Raw genomic sequence first — 15,940 nt, forward strand, 5'->3', positions numbered from 1 at the left:
AGAAACTGAATAACATAGAAAAAACAAACAAAAACCAGGATTATGTAAATACTACACAAATTATGACCTACCTAGACAGCATATTAAAAAGCAGAAACATTACTTTGCAACAAAGGTCCGTCTAGTCAAGGCTATGGTTTTTCCGGTAGTCATGTATGGATGTGAGATTTGGACTATTAAGAAAGCTGAGCACCGAAGAATTGATGCTTTTGAACTGTGGTGTTGGAGAAGACTCTTGACAGTCCCTTGGACTGCAAGGAGATCTAAGCAGTCCATCCTAAAGGAAATCAGTCCTGAATATTCACTGGAAGGACTGATGCTGAAGCTGAAACTCCAATAATTTGGCCACCTATGCGAAGAAATGACTCGTTAGGAAAGACCCTGATGCTGGGAATGATTGAAGGCAGGAAGAGAAAGGGACAACAGAGGATGAGATGGTTGGATGGCATCACTGGCTCAATGGACATGAGTTTGAGTAAACTCTGGGAGTTGGCAATGGACAGGGAGGCCTGTCGTGCTGCAGTCATTGGGGTCGCAAAGAGTTGGACACGACTGAACGACTGAACTGACTGACACAAATTATTCTAGATTCAGATAATTATTTGGGGGAAATTCCACCAAATCTTCAGAGATAAAATAACTTTATGTTTTATAAATTGTTTGAGAGCACTGAACATGAAGGAAACTTCCATTGACATCAGTGATAGACAGACTATTAAGTTGCCTCCATAATTTGTACCTTTTGATATCAATACCCCAGTCATGCCCTCCTCTTGAGAATGGACAAGACTTGTTATTTACTTCTAACAATGAAACATAACAACTTAATAAAATGCCTGTGATCGTGTGTATGTGTTTCTGATACATAAAATTGTATGGCATTGTAGAACCCATCTTGCTAGAGTAACTTTCTCACCTTTCCAAGCCTTGAGAAGGCACACAGCCATATTTGGAACCAAGATGACAAGGAGGTGGCTCAGACAGGAAAGAATCCACCAGAAATGCAGGAGATTTGGGTTCAGTCCCTGGGTTGGGAAGATCCCCTGGAGGAGGGCATGGCAACCCACTCCAGTATTCTTGCCTGGAGAATCCCCATGGACAGAGGAGCCTGTGGGCTACAGTCCATGGGATCACAAAGAGTCAGACAGGACTGAGCAGCTAAGCACAAAACACGGCACACATAGCAAGGAACTACAGGCAGCCTCCTGGAGCTGAGGCTGGTCTCCACCAGAAGCCGGCGAAGCCCTCCCACCAACACTCAGTGTTGAGCCCCTCAGCTGTACAAACGCAAGGAATAGAATTCTGCCAAAAAGTGTCTGTAAGTAATATCAGATATCAAATAACTGACATAAAAAGCAAAATTGCTATTTGCATCGAACAAGTTTATTAGGTTAACAAAGACAGCATGGAAGTCATCAAGTCAGTACTAAGGTTATCATCATCTTGATGAAAGCAGAACTCTGAGGTCAAGGTGGATTTCACTTTATGTTGCTTAATGATGTAAATTCAGAGAATGTAGGTTAGAAGGTAGGCTAGGAATAGTCCACACTAAACTTCCATGCTGCAGGATAACCATCACCCAGGGAAAAGGCACAGAATATGAGGGCTTCAGAATTGGTGGATCCTGGTGTCCAGGTGTAGAGGATGAGAGTCTTCCATGGCGTCCTCAATAGTAGTAGCCAAAGCCAGAGCCATAGCCGCATCCATAGCCACAGCCACAGAGAGAGCGGGAGCCATAGCCGTAGCCACAGCCATAGCCACAGCCCAGTCTGCGGAAGCCAGAGCCATAGCCACAGCCATAGCCACAGCCCAGCCTTCGGAAGCCAGAGCCATAGCAGGAGCCATAGCCACAGCCCAGGCCTCCATAGCCATAGCTTCCATAGCCGAGGCCTCCATAGTAGTTTCCATAGTAGCCACACATGGTGTTGGTTGTTGAGGTTGTTCTCAGGTAGAGAAGGAGAGTAGAAGTGTCACTTGAGTGTGGACATTTCTCCCAACAGAGGGCTTTTTATATGCCCTCAGTGAGGGTGTGACCCACCACACCATCATGCCATTGGCTAACTTTATGACCGATCTAATTAGTTTGTTGCTCACAATCATAGCATGAAATAACAGGGAAATTCAGCAGGTTTGCTGTGTTGACATCTCAGTTTGGATTCCTTTTATTTAATTGAGCATTTAAATTAGAGGAGACATACACTCATACCCTCACAGTCCTGCCCCAGATTACATGTTCATTTTAACTTCCGAGAACCATTCTTTGTATCATAAAAAGAAGATATTTTAGCTATTGGACCCCACTAGGGTTGTTATTTTGTAACACTTCATACCAAAAAAAGTCCTTTGAATTTTAAATTTTGATCTAAATTGTTGCTTTTTGTCAGGAATTTACTGTCTTTTCTAAGCAAAACCATAATGGATCTTTCATTCTGCAAAGTTGATTATTTTACTTATTAAAATTTCAAGGGAATCAGTTCTGAAAAAAATGTCTTCTACTTTCTTATGTATAGATGAGTATAAATTTTATTTAAGTTCAGCTTCTAGTGAAGAACATGAGACTAGAAGTAATTCTCTGGAACCCAGTTTCTACATTTTCCTTTTTCCCCCTAATTAATTAGTTAATATTTTAAGTAACTTTTCAACTTTCGTGTGCGTGTTAACAATAAATTAGAGAACTGTTCCTTTCTCAATCAGTCAGTCAGTTCAGTCAGTTCAGTCATGTCCGACTCTTTGCGACCCCATGGACTGCAGCACGCCAGGCCTCCCTGTTCATCACCAACTCCCGGAGTTTACTCAAACTCATGTCCATTGAGTTGTTGATGCCATCCAACCGTCTCATCCTCAGTCGTTCCCTTCTCCTCCCGCCTTCAATCTTTCCCAGCATCATGGTCTTTTCAAATGAGTCAATTCTTTGCATAAGGTGGCCAAAGTATTGGAGTTTCAGCTTCAATACATCAAATCAAAAGCTTTGTAACCTACTGTACTGAGCTCTCTTGCATAGCCCTTGAATTACATCTTGCCTTCATTCAAATCACTGTGATAACTCATCCTTTCAGGTAGCCAAAGGAAAATGGTAGTAGTGTTATAGATGAAAAGTGTATTTCTGTGTCTTTAAGAAAATCCTTGTGGGAAAGCAGCTTTATTTGTACATCACAAGAATTTCTGATATACAGTGATAATTATTCTTCAAAATATTATTTTTTATAGGTACCTTCAGGTAATCATGGGCTTCCTTAGTGACTCAGATGGTAAAGAATATGCCTACAATGCAGGAGACCTGGGTTCGATCCCTGGGCCAGTAAGATGCCCTGGAGAAGGAAATGGCAACCCACTCCAGTATTCTTGCCTGGGCGATCCCATGGACAGAGAAGCCTGTTGGGCCACAGTTCATGGGTTGCAACAAGTCAGATACGACTGAGTGACTAACTTTTCAGGTAACTTTAGATAGGAATTTGAGAGTAAAATTTGAGACTGGCTTACATTGCAGTGAAGATGGTTTTAGAATTTAGACATTCTCTGCACTTTAATCAACTGTCTCTGGGGATCATCACAACATGGACATAGATTTTGTTAAGTTACCTGATTCATCTAACATCATAATTATGCAAATGGGTCAAGAGAACATAGCATCTTAATGAAACACAAAAGTGTTTTCATGCTAGAGATCAGATCTTTAGAGCATTCAACTTTTCTTCCATCATGGGTTTTTGAATCTATTTTCCATGTGTGTTTCTTGTTAGGTGCATTTGTATAACATAAATGTACTATTGTGACATTTAATTCACTATCTACTGGATTGAGATACTGTAAGCAGAGGACATCTTCAATTTCTCATATAGAAATTGGCAAAAAAAAAAAAAAAAGAACCTAGCAACAGCTTCAACTCCCACAGTGCAAAATCATTCAGACAATAACTTAAGCTTTTAGTAAAAACTAATTGAAATAACAGAACAACTAGTCTTCAAGGATATTTAAGTTCTTAGAACAGTGACTAATTTTGTTAAGCCATAATTATATCAGTTAATTTTTAAAAAACACTACAAGTAACCTCTAGTTTTTTGTATCTGATTTTAAAGTACAGAATACATTATTTTTTTGTACAACACAATATTCCTAATCATGACATTTACTAGATTTTTTCTCCTATTATTTATTTTCATGAATTAACTTGTCTCTCCCTTGTTGAGTCGCCCTCTTTGATCGTATCAGGGCAAGCTTTGCACAGCATCACTTTTTTCTTCCATTCTTTTCTAGTGTGTTGTTCTGAATATACTCAATTCTCAAATATATTCCGAAAAAATAAACCAAGTCTTATTTCACCCTTCATACCCTTCAAAGTAATCTCTATTGCCATATTTTGCTTCTTTTCCATCTCATAGCACACATGGCACAAGTTAGATCTAACTCTCCTTAACCAAAATCCTGTAAGTGTTCCACATTTGAGAGTTTCTGAGATCATTTTTAAACACTAATTTCTAATGGAATAAGTCCTTCTCTAATCCTTCCTTCCCTGTATCTCCAGGGTAAATGAGGTTAACCTTCATGGTCTTGCCTTGGTTTTGTGTCATGTATAAAATTATTGATACCCATTTATGCCAAGTATAAACCAAAGTGTAGTATATAACATTGCTTCTCAATAAAAGTTATAAGACAGTTATTCAATGCTGTATAAATGAACTCTGCCACCCCATCATCTGTCCCACAAAAATCCCACCCTCTCTTCCCCTTCAAAGCTACCCTTTTGTTTCCAGGTCTACATATATGCAGGTAGAAGGATTTAATTTAATTTTTAAATTAAAATAAACTTTTCAACAAGCTGAATCTTCATGGGTTAAATGAACTCATGGAACTAGTAACTGAGTTTAAATTTGGAATCTAGAATAAACATCAAGCCACAAATCTCTCTCCGTAAAGGCATATGATATATTGATAGGGGTCAAGACACCAACTACAGATGTCTTGGCTTGGATACATTGGTTATGAAGAATTCTTGAGATAGTTTTAACACCGGTGTAGCTTGAAATGTAAATCCAACAATGCCTGTGGTTTATTGCATGTGGCACTCATTTTAAATAAGATACTGTGCAGATTATAAACTTAAAACTTGTGAAACTGAATCTTCTCTTCAACTGAAACTTCTCACATCATGATCTTCTACAGCAACTATTATGGTGATTTGGGTTATAGCTTTGATGACCTGAGATGTAGCTATGGATATGGCTGTGGTAGCTGTAGACATATCTGTTATCATCCATGCTGCTATGGAAGATACTACTCTTTTGATTTCTTCTGAGAAATTCTAGATTACTCATCTTTTCAGGATGTTCTCTTATGAGGATCCATGTATACCTCTCTCATTTTTTATAATAAAGATGTTCGTGTCTGTTAAAAAATGAGTACCAAATCTAAGCTACTATGCAACATCAGAATTTTCAATTGAATTGCCAGTTTCCAACAATTTATAAAAATATTCATCTGATCTATCTTACTACTATATGATTCAATGCAAATTTGTTGTTCTTCTTCAGTCACTAAGGTCTGACTCATTGAGACCCATGGACTGCATGAAGCCAGGCTTCTCTGTCCTTCACTATCTCCTAGAGCTTGCTCAAACTCATGTACTTAGAGTCAGTGATGCCATTCAACCATCTCATCCTCTATCACCCCCTTCTCCCCTCAATCTTTTACAGCATCAGAGTCTTTTCTATGAGTCAGCCCTTCACATCAGGTGGCCAAAAGACTGAAGCTTCAGCTTCAGCATCAATCCTTCCAATGAATATTCAGGGTTGATTTCCTTTATAATTGACTGGTTTGATCTCCTTGCAGTCCAAGGGACTCTCAAGAGTTTTCTCCAGCATCTCAGTTCAAAAACATCAATTTTTCAGCACTCAGTCTTTTTTATGGCCCAGCACTCACATCCATATGTGACTACTGGAGAAGCCCTAGCTTTGACTATACTGACCTTTGTTAGCAAAGTGATGTCTCTGCTTTTTAATATGCTGTCTAGGTTTGTCATAGTTTTTCTTCTAAGGAGTATGTGTCTTTTAACTTTGTGGCTACCGTCACCATGAGCAGTGATTTTGGAACCCAAGAACATAAAATCTGTCACTGCTTCCACTTTTTCCTTGCCATGAAGGGATGGGACCCGATTCCATGATCTCAGTTTTTTGAATGTTGAGTTTTAAGCCAGCTTTTTCACTTTCCTATTTCACCCTCATCAAGAGACTCTTTAGTGTCTCTTCCCTTTCTGCCATTAGGGTAGTATCATCTGCATCTGAAGTTGTTGATATTTCTTCCAGCAATCTTGATTCCAGTTTGTGATTCATCTAGCATGGCATTTTGCATGATATACTTTGCATATAAGTTAAAAAGCAGGGTGACAAAATACAGCTTTGATGTACTCCTTCCCCAATTTTCAACCAGTCCACTGTTCCATGTCCAATTCTATCTGTTGCTTCTTGACTTGTATACAGGTTTCTCAGAAGATCAATCTTAAGCACTTCCCTTTGGGAAAATGTCTAAATCGATGTTCTTATTCAAATTTCCCTGTTTTCCCTACCTACAATACTTTGACATATATTATTTATGTAGATTTATTTGATTGTGTGTGTGTGTTGTGTGAGGTGTCTGGCCCTTTCACTATCTATAGTATGAGATAATTTTTTTTTTTTATTAAAAGCATCTTCATTCTAGTTAGATCTTTTTTATTAAAAAAAAAAAGGATAGCTACTCTGTTTCAGTTAGCTCAAACTTCTTGTGGAGTATGATTACAGAGTTTTTGCAGCTATATTTTCAGTCTGTTTGGCTCATCTTGTGTCACTGGCTGTCTCTTTGATCCCTGATATTTCTACCTGAAAGTGCAGGAGGAATTTCATCAACCAAGCCTCTGTGTTTTGGTGGAGTAGGAGGATACCAATATTCCCCATATATCTTCGTCACTGTCAAGATATGTTTGCAGAGGACAGAAGAATGTTGGGTACATGAGAACAGAGTCTTCCTTAATTTGGAAATGATTCCCTTTAAATAACTAGATGTATGGCTTACCACTGTATAAACTGTTCAAATATTTGTGTAAAAAGAAGAGGACATTTAAAACATCAGTGTTCCAAAACTCTTTAAAAAGCAAATAGTAAGGGAAAATTTTAATATAAATACTTTTAAGTATAATGTAAGGAGAATAAAGGAAAAATGAAGACACAGGCACAATTAATTCAATAGAAAATGGATAAACTATAAAGAAAATCAGTAATTCCTCAAGCTGGTAGTTTGAACAGATCTGTCAAAATGACAAATTCTAGAGTTTGATCAAGAATATAGGTAAGAGAATACAAATTACCAGTGTGAAGAATGAAAGAATCAACATTTTATAAGATCCCATAGGCTCCAAACATAATGGATAATATGAAAGAGGTCAGTCAATAATTCCACAACACAGTTGAAATGGAAAAATTTCCTTTAAACACACCAATTACCAAAACCAACTCCAGTAAATCTGAGTCAGTCAGTTCAGTTGCTCAGTCGTATCCGACTCTTTGCAACCCCATGGACTGCAGCAAGCCAGGTTTTCCTGTCCATCATGAACTCCCAGAGCTTGCTCAAACTCATGTCCATAGAGTCGGTGATGCCATCCAACCGTCTCATCCTCTGTCGTCCCCTTCTCCTCCTGCCTTCAATCTTTCCCAGCATCAGGGTCTTTTCACATGAGTCGGCTCTTCGCATCAGGTGGCTAAAGTATTGGAGTTTCAGCTTCAACACTAGTCCTTCTAGCAAACACCCAGGACTGATCTTCTTTAGGATGGACTGGTTGGATCTCCTTGTTGTCCAAGGGACTCTCAAGAGTCTTCTCCAGCACCACAGTTCAAAAGCATCAATTCTTCAGCACTCAGCTTTCTTTACATTCCAACTCTCACATCCATACATGACTACTGGAAAAACCAAAGCTTTGACTAGACAGACCTTTGTCAGCAAAGTAATGTCTCTGATTTTAATATGCTGTCTAGATTGGTCATAAGTTTTCTTCCAAGGAGCAAATGTCTTTTAATTTCATGGCTGCAGTCAAAATCTGCAGTGATTTTGGAGCCCAAGAAAATTAAGTCTGTCACTGTTTCCATTGTTTCTCCATCTATTTGCCATGGAGTGATGGGACCAGATGCCATGATCTTAGTTTTTTGAATGTCGAGTTTTCAGCCAGCTTTTTCACTCTCCTCTTTCACTTTTATCAAGAGGCTCTTTAGTTCCTCTTCATTTTCTGCCAAAGGAGTGATGTCATCTGCATTTCTGAAGTTATTGATATTTCTCCTGGCAATCTTGATTCTAGCTTGTGCTTCCCCCAGCCCAGCATTTCTCATGATGTACTCTGCATACAAGTTAAATAAGCAGCATGACAATAAACAGCCTTGATATACTTCTTTCCCAATTTGGAACCAGTCTGTTGATGTCTAGTTCTAACTGTTGCTTCTTGGCCTGCATACAGATTTGAGTAGCACTTTATCTAATAAAGAAAATGAGTGCATAGTTAAAAATAAATTTCCCCTAAATAAACTCTAGGCATAGATATCTTCAGTGGTAAATTCCATTAAATATTCATACAGCATATTTATGGGTACTTTAAGAAATTTACAGAGACTGGGAACTTGACTTCAAATATTTTTCTCTAAAAGCACTAGTAAGCAAGAGATGTTTTTAACTTATGAGTATTTTATTTAATACATGAAAAACACAAAAACTCTCTTTGTGAAGAATCATTTATATTTACGTATCTAAATATATCTAGGAGAGGCAGATAAAAGCACTCTAATAATGGATGACTTTCCTCAGAACAAGACAGATAAAGTAGAAATAATAAGTAAAGCTTAAACAATGTAATCAGTTAGGTAAAACTTATAATATATTGACCTTTGCATCCCCATAATATAAAAACATCTTCTTTTCCAACACCCACAGAACAAATACCATAATTGATCATATATTTAATATTATGTCACACAGAATTAGCATCTTTTGTAGAGCAGAAATACAAGCAAGAACACTTCATGTCATGCAACAAAACTCATAATTACTGGGGAAAGGAAAGAATAGGAAAATCCCTTTAAAATAAAATCAGTCAGTGGGAAAAACAATGAGCTCTTTACAACCTAGAAAATAAAAATCTTCTATTAAGAAAATTTGGGGGGTAAAAGATGAAATGCGAATGAAATTATAGATTTTTAAATAACTAATGAAAATGATCCATAATAGAGTCTTTGAGAAATATTTAAACCAGTGCTTAAAGAAAAAAGCATAGCACCAAACACCTTTATCACTAAAAATAAAAGAAAAATCAATATTTCAGTGAGAATACTTCATAAAGGAAAAAAAAGAAAACCAGAAAAGGAAAAAATATATCAAAAGACAAAAAATAATGAGAATATGAAGTGACTTAAATAACCAGCCAAAATGCTGTCATTGGAATTATAAACTACTTGCTAACTTGAATAAAAAAGAGAGAAATAACATATAAAAGAAATAGCAAAAGAAAAGTGAACATTAAAATGGAAGAAATTTGAAACATTATATGAAACTACTTTTCAGAACTTTATGAATCTGAAAACAAAGGTGAAATAGATAATTTCCTAGCAAAATACAAATTACCAAAATGGACACCGTTAATTTTAGAGATCAAAAACATACCAATTTCCTTGGAAGGAAAAGAGGATATTATTAACAAAATAGCCTAAATAAAAGCCTAGTCCCAGATGATGTCTCAGAATTCTGTCAAATTTTCAAGAACAAGACAATCCTAATACTGTAAGAATTGTTAAAGAGCATTGAAAATGAACAACTTCCTAATTTCTTGTATGGAAAATGTGTAGCATTGAGTCTGTGGTAGGTAACTTGCCCCTTTGATTCCCACTTTTTGATGTAAATATTTTTGTGTGATCCTCTCCCTGTGAGAATGAGACCTGTGACTTGTTTGTAACCAGTAAAATATGACAAGTGTATATTATTATGTGTGATTATGTGATTATGTTACACAAGACTGTATTACCTCTCTTGCTGGAGTCTCTCTTCCTCCTTGCTGGCTTTGAGTAAACAAGCATCCCATGTTTGGGAATTTACTTGGGAAGGGAATATGGGCAGTCTTTTGTGGCCAAGAGTAGCTTCTAGAAGACATCCTGCAAGGAGCTCTGGTCAACAGCCAGCAAGAAAATAAGTCTTTCATTTCTACAGCTAAAAGGAACTGCCAACAACAACATGAACTTGGAATTGGATCCTACCCCAGCTAAGCCATCATCTTTAATTAGGACATTATGAGATGTTGAAGCTTTTCAGCCCATATTTGAAATAGTGTTTTTATCTTAATATTATAGTCCTCCATGCTTGCCAAATATTTTCACAATCTGCTGCTAGCTTGAGATGCAATTCGTTATTAAATTATTCTCAAGGTTATATCTCTCATACCTTTAAAATGGACAGAAGTGATATTTGGCTTTGTGTTAAGAGTTTGCCAACATAACTTACCTTATTCCCTCAGAAGCAGAGGAGGAAACTGAAGGCTACAGAAAGTAAGTTACTTTCCTAAGACAACTGATATTTGAACTGATAAAGAAACTAACCTAAGAATAACAAGAGAAAAATAGCTACCCAAGAAAGTAATTGTTGGCTTTCTTAAAAACTGAAACACAAACACTATCAAAAATACTGAAAATCAAATAACTGATATAAAGACCAGAGTTTCTGTTTAGATTGAACAAGTTTATTAGGTCAACAGAGAAGCAAACTCCAACATGAATATCAAGGCAATTTCTTGACACCATCATCCTGACGAAAGCAGAAGTCTGAGGTCGCATGTGAATTTCACCATCTCCCACTTAATGGAGTAAATTCAGGGAATTTGTAGGTTAGATGGTCAGGCAACAACAGACCGTACTAGATTTCCATGATACAAGATAATCATCATCCAGGGAAAGACACAGGATGTATAGGGTTCAGAACTGGTGAATCTTGATGTCCAGGTGCAGAGGAGGAGGCTCTTCCATGGCGTCCTCAATAGTAGCAGCCAAAGCCAGAGCCATAGCCAGAGCTGCATCCATAGCCACAGCCAAGGCGTCCATAGCTACAGCTTCCATAACCACGGTACCCATAGTAGTTTTCATAGTAGCTACACATGATATTAGTGAGGAAGAACCAAGAATAAATGTTTTGACATCTAGTATAAATAGTGGGCTTCCCCAATGGTTCAGCAGGTAAAGAATTGCTTGTAATGCAGGAGACACAGGAGATGCAGATTCAGTCCCTGGTTCAGGAAGATTCCCTGGAGAAGAAAATGACAACACACTCCAATATTCTTGCCTGGAAAATCCTATGAACAGAGGAGCCTGGCAGGCTATAGTGCAAAGGGTTGCAAAGAGTCAGACTCAACTGAGTATGAGCACAGATAATGGATAAACATTGAGTCAAGATAGAATTTGGTTAAAAGATGATAAATGGAGTATATTTGTACATTTGCAAAGTTGTATTCTGCAAAAAATGTCATTTGAATTACGCATTTAAAATGAAATGTATATTTTTCTACAAAGAAGTCCTGTGCAATATTACACACCTCATACTTTAAGTAAATAAAGTGAACCTTAGCACTTCTGGGCTTACCGGGTGGCTCAGCTGGTAAAGAAATCACTTGCAAGGTGGAAGACCTGGGTTTGATCTCTGGGTTGGAAAGATCCCCTGGAGAAGGGAACTGGTTACCCACTCCAATATTCTGGCCTGGAGAATTCCATGGTTTGTACAGTCCATGATGTTGCAAAGAGTCGGACGCAACTGAGCAACTTTCGCTTTGACTTTAGCACTTCTATTTCTCCAAAACTAAAGAGAATGACTTCCTCTACTGTAGTGGGCAGGTGCATTTGAAGGTACTAATAACCTCAAAACAATTTTAATCAATTTCAGTTTGCATAGTTTTTGTGATTTCATAGAATTTCATGGCAAAATTTAAATTTGAGCCCTTACATAGAAAGGGCTTTCAAATCAAGTTAAATATTTGTCATTCAAAGCACATGATTTGATTGTTCAAATCTTGTTGACACAACAGCAGTGTAAACTTGCCTGTGAAGGCTTCACTATGCCTAATGAAATCAAAGATTTACGAGAACTTTGTTGTTGGTGTTGTTTGTGGTTAAGGCAGAATAATCTGTATTGAAGACAGCATTACCTGTGACTTGCCGCACCTACTATTGAGGAGGTTTAGAAGATGATGTGAAGATGGTGATGTTAAAACTTAGGAAACCATCTACCTCTTCTACACCGGCACCATCTATTCCTGCCATCATGATCTACTATGGTAACTACGATGGGGCTGTAAATATGATAGGCTTAGCTGTGGCTGTCAAGGATATGGTGACTATGGATATGACTGCTGTTGCCCATCTTACTATGGAAGATATTTGTCACAAAGATTCTACTGAAAAACTCTAGAGCCACTGAACCCACCATATTTGTCCTCTTGTGAAATATGGATTCTGCTATTGGGCTTACTCATCTCATCCTGTCTCTTCAAAATAACAACAATCTAAATCGAAATCTAAACCATCATGAAAATAATACAGATCTCATCTTTCCTTGGTTCCATTGTGCAAGATCATAAAGATTTTTTTTCTTAAATGCAATGAAAAGTTTCCTTTTGATCTCTAAGTATTTCTTTTAATAAATTTAATCTCTTTGCAAATATGATACACTTTCACATCATTGCGTATGGATTATTGCAACATAAAAACTTGTATTTACTATCCCAAGGGATTGACTGACCCAAAGGTTACCTCCATCCTTTATTTCCTAGTTTTTGTCCCTCTACATATTTCTCATGTTGTTTAAAGATGAATTTCCATGTGACATAGTTAATTGCTTCCTCATCAATAAATTCCACTTCCTTTTAATTCACAAACAAAATGGTTCAAAACACACGTGAAGTCTGGTAGTAGCTGCATGGGGGTTGTCTGTCCCTGTTTCCCTAGAACACAGAGGAACACAACCACATTTTAAGTGGTGCTTCTGTGAGTTTTCCAGGTGTCTGTTTTCTATTTGCTGGTATACTCTCAGTTGCTTGATGCCATTCATATAGAATTTGTGTCAAGCTTGAAATTGAACATATAAAGTCCTGAGGCAACCCTAAGAACCTGGCTGTCCTTTTAATAAATCTCTTTAGCATAAAAGCTTCAATACTTTGGCCACCTGATGTGAAGAGCTGAATCACTAGAAAAGACCCTGATGCTGGGAAAGATTGAGGTCAGGAGGCGAAAGAGGTGACAGAGGATGAGATGATTGGATGGCATCATCTACTCAATGGACATGAGTTTGAGCAAACTTCTTGAGATAGTGAAGGACAGACAGGGAAGCCTGGCATGCTGCAGTCCATGGGGTCACATAGAGCCAGACACAACTGAGCGACTGAGAAAGTCACTGAAAAATGGAAAGCGACTGAGAAATGGTCTTTATCATAGACCATTTTGATTATGAAGTCCATTTCATGTGTTCAACCATTCATTCATTCATTCAATATTCAGCTCCTAAAGTATGCCAAACATGCTGCTGTGTTGGGAGAGAGCATTTTGTAAAAGATTATTTGAAAAGATTTTCATTGTGACACTACTAAATTTTATTTGGGTATAGAATTTATAAAATCCTGACATCCATGTAATATTAAAGTGTGAATGTAGAATATTCTAATTCATTTTAAAGTTTTTGCTAAATGAAGAGTTTTAATGGATTTTAACCCATCTATAAAAAGAAGATCTCTCAATTAATTTGTAAAAACTCACTGCTAAAATTAAAGAGGGTATTAATTTATTAGCTAAATTTAAAAAACAAATTGCACAACCAAATAGTGGAATTAAAATTTATTAAAAAGTAAAAATTATTTGGTTGATGTAACATATTTTCCAACCTTTAAAATAAATTGAATTTGAAACTAAATTTCAAATCTATGTTTTCACAACATTTTAAACAAAAATTTCCTAATGTCCTATACCACGATCTATTGTAATATAAATTCTTTCTCTGATAAACAATTCTGTATGTTTTGTACTTAATGAGTATTTACTGGTAATTAATGCATATGCAAATTTGGAGATAAATTGTTATATTCAAATTTGAGGTTCAACCTCAAAATATTGGCTGGTATGGTTTTCTTGCACACGTGCTCAACCGCTTCAGTAATGTCTGACTCTTTACAACCCTATGGCCTGTAGCCCCGGTCCAAGGGGTTCTCCAGGCAAGAGTACTAGAGTGAGTTGCCATGCCCTCCTTCAAGGGATCTTCTCTACCCAGGGATGGAACTCATGTCTCTTGCATTACAGGTGAATTCTTTACTGCTGAGCCATCGGGGAAGTCCCATGGTTTTCTTACCTAAAAGTTTAAAGAATTCCTGCTCTAGACCAGTAATTCTCAAAGTGTGATAATTTGACATCTGTGGGAACTGAAGACAATTTCAAGGGGTCCGTAAGACTCAAACTATTTTCACGTTTGTTTATTTTTTTAATCTAATAAACTCATGAATATACAGTGACATTTTCCAGATATATGTTATAATAGAACATATGCTACCACAAGTGATTTAAATACAGAGGCAAATAGGAGATACCCATGCCACACCTTTCTTCTGCCATTGTTTCAAGAAATCTTTTCTTAAAAAACTCAAGGACAACTTTAAAATCAAGTTGAGGATTTGGGAACCTAAAAGGTGAAATGTGGGGGAAAACCGGCATTAATACTTGGATTTCTTTTTTAAAAAAATGATTAATTGCATAATATAATGGCATACTCACATGAAATGAATCAAGTCATGGTTACAATTAAATAAAATTCTCAAGATAAACAATGATATATGATCTTATACTAGCATTTTAATGTAGTAAATATTTTATTTGCTGACTAGTTTATTGACAATAATAAGTAGAAAATATTACTTGGTCTGAAGAGTCATTTGCCTGAAAGAAAGAATTACATAATTTAAAAGATAATTTATTTCAGGTACCTCTTCATTTTATCACTTCACTGCTCAAATAGACATTCTCTGGGTTCCTTGATTGCATGTGAAAAAATGTATTAAAATTGAACCAAAGGGCTTAAAATTGACAACATTTCAAAGAACCTGAGTATGGACTTTAAAACTGAGTGATAAAACCTCCAAAATACAAAAGGGATCTCTAAAATTAAGGGCATGTGACAGGATTATTGGATCCCAGGACAAACAGTTTATAATATTTGCTGTAAGGCCCTCTCCTTACTTATTCAAACAAGTGTTTCAGGCAGTTTTGTTTTTATTTTTATTTTTTTTAATATGGAATGATTCATGAATGTGCATGTCATCCTTATACAGGAGCCATGCTAATCTCTGTATCGTTTCATTTTTTTTAGTATATATGCTGCTGAAGTTTTGAAATTTTATTATTTTGAAGCTTTACTATTCAAGTTTGTCTGAAATATGCTATAAAAAGTGTATAAAATTCCATGTGCAGATGGTGACACTCAAATTGAGGCAAATAACTCCCTGCTGTACAACTGAAACTTTCATCTCTGATACCAGGTATTGTTATACCAATCGTTATGGTGGTCTGGGGTGTGGCTCTGGCTCTGGCCGTAGGTATGGCGGTACCCATACCATGGCTGCTGCTGCCTGTGTTGCTAAAGCAAATACTGACCCTGTGGATTCTTCTGAGGTGTATCCAGAGCAACATAGTCTGCTGGACTCTTTCGTCTGTGATTCCTCCCTCTGCTTCCATGGTTAATCACAAGAATGGGCATGGGCGCTTAGCCGCTAAGTCATGTCTGACTCTTTGTGACCCCATGGACTGTAGCCAGCTAGGCTCCTCTGTCCATGGGATTTCCCAGGCAAGAATGCTGGAGTGGGTTGCCATTTCCTTCTCCAGGGAACCTTCCCAATCCAGAGAATGAACCCGTGTCTCCTGTA

The 15,940-nt window shown here is 37.1% G+C and overlaps 1 non-coding gene across 1 annotated transcript; it reads right to left on the bottom strand.

Annotated features, from left to right (window-relative positions):
- Nucleotides 1-15,304: 15,304 nt before the first annotated feature.
- Nucleotides 15,305-15,407, bottom strand: LOC145540005 (U6 spliceosomal RNA). The gene has a single exon (XR_014078139.1). It is a non-coding gene; the product is annotated as a U6 spliceosomal RNA (small nuclear RNA).
- Between the last annotated feature and the right edge of the window lie 533 nt (nucleotides 15,408-15,940).

Source organism: Giraffa tippelskirchi, chromosome 2 (assembly GCF_054371585.1).
Source record: "Giraffa tippelskirchi isolate mGirTip1 chromosome 2, T2T-mGirTip1v1.2.pri, whole genome shotgun sequence".
Taxonomy (NCBI): Eukaryota; Metazoa; Chordata; class Mammalia; order Artiodactyla; family Giraffidae; genus Giraffa; species Giraffa tippelskirchi.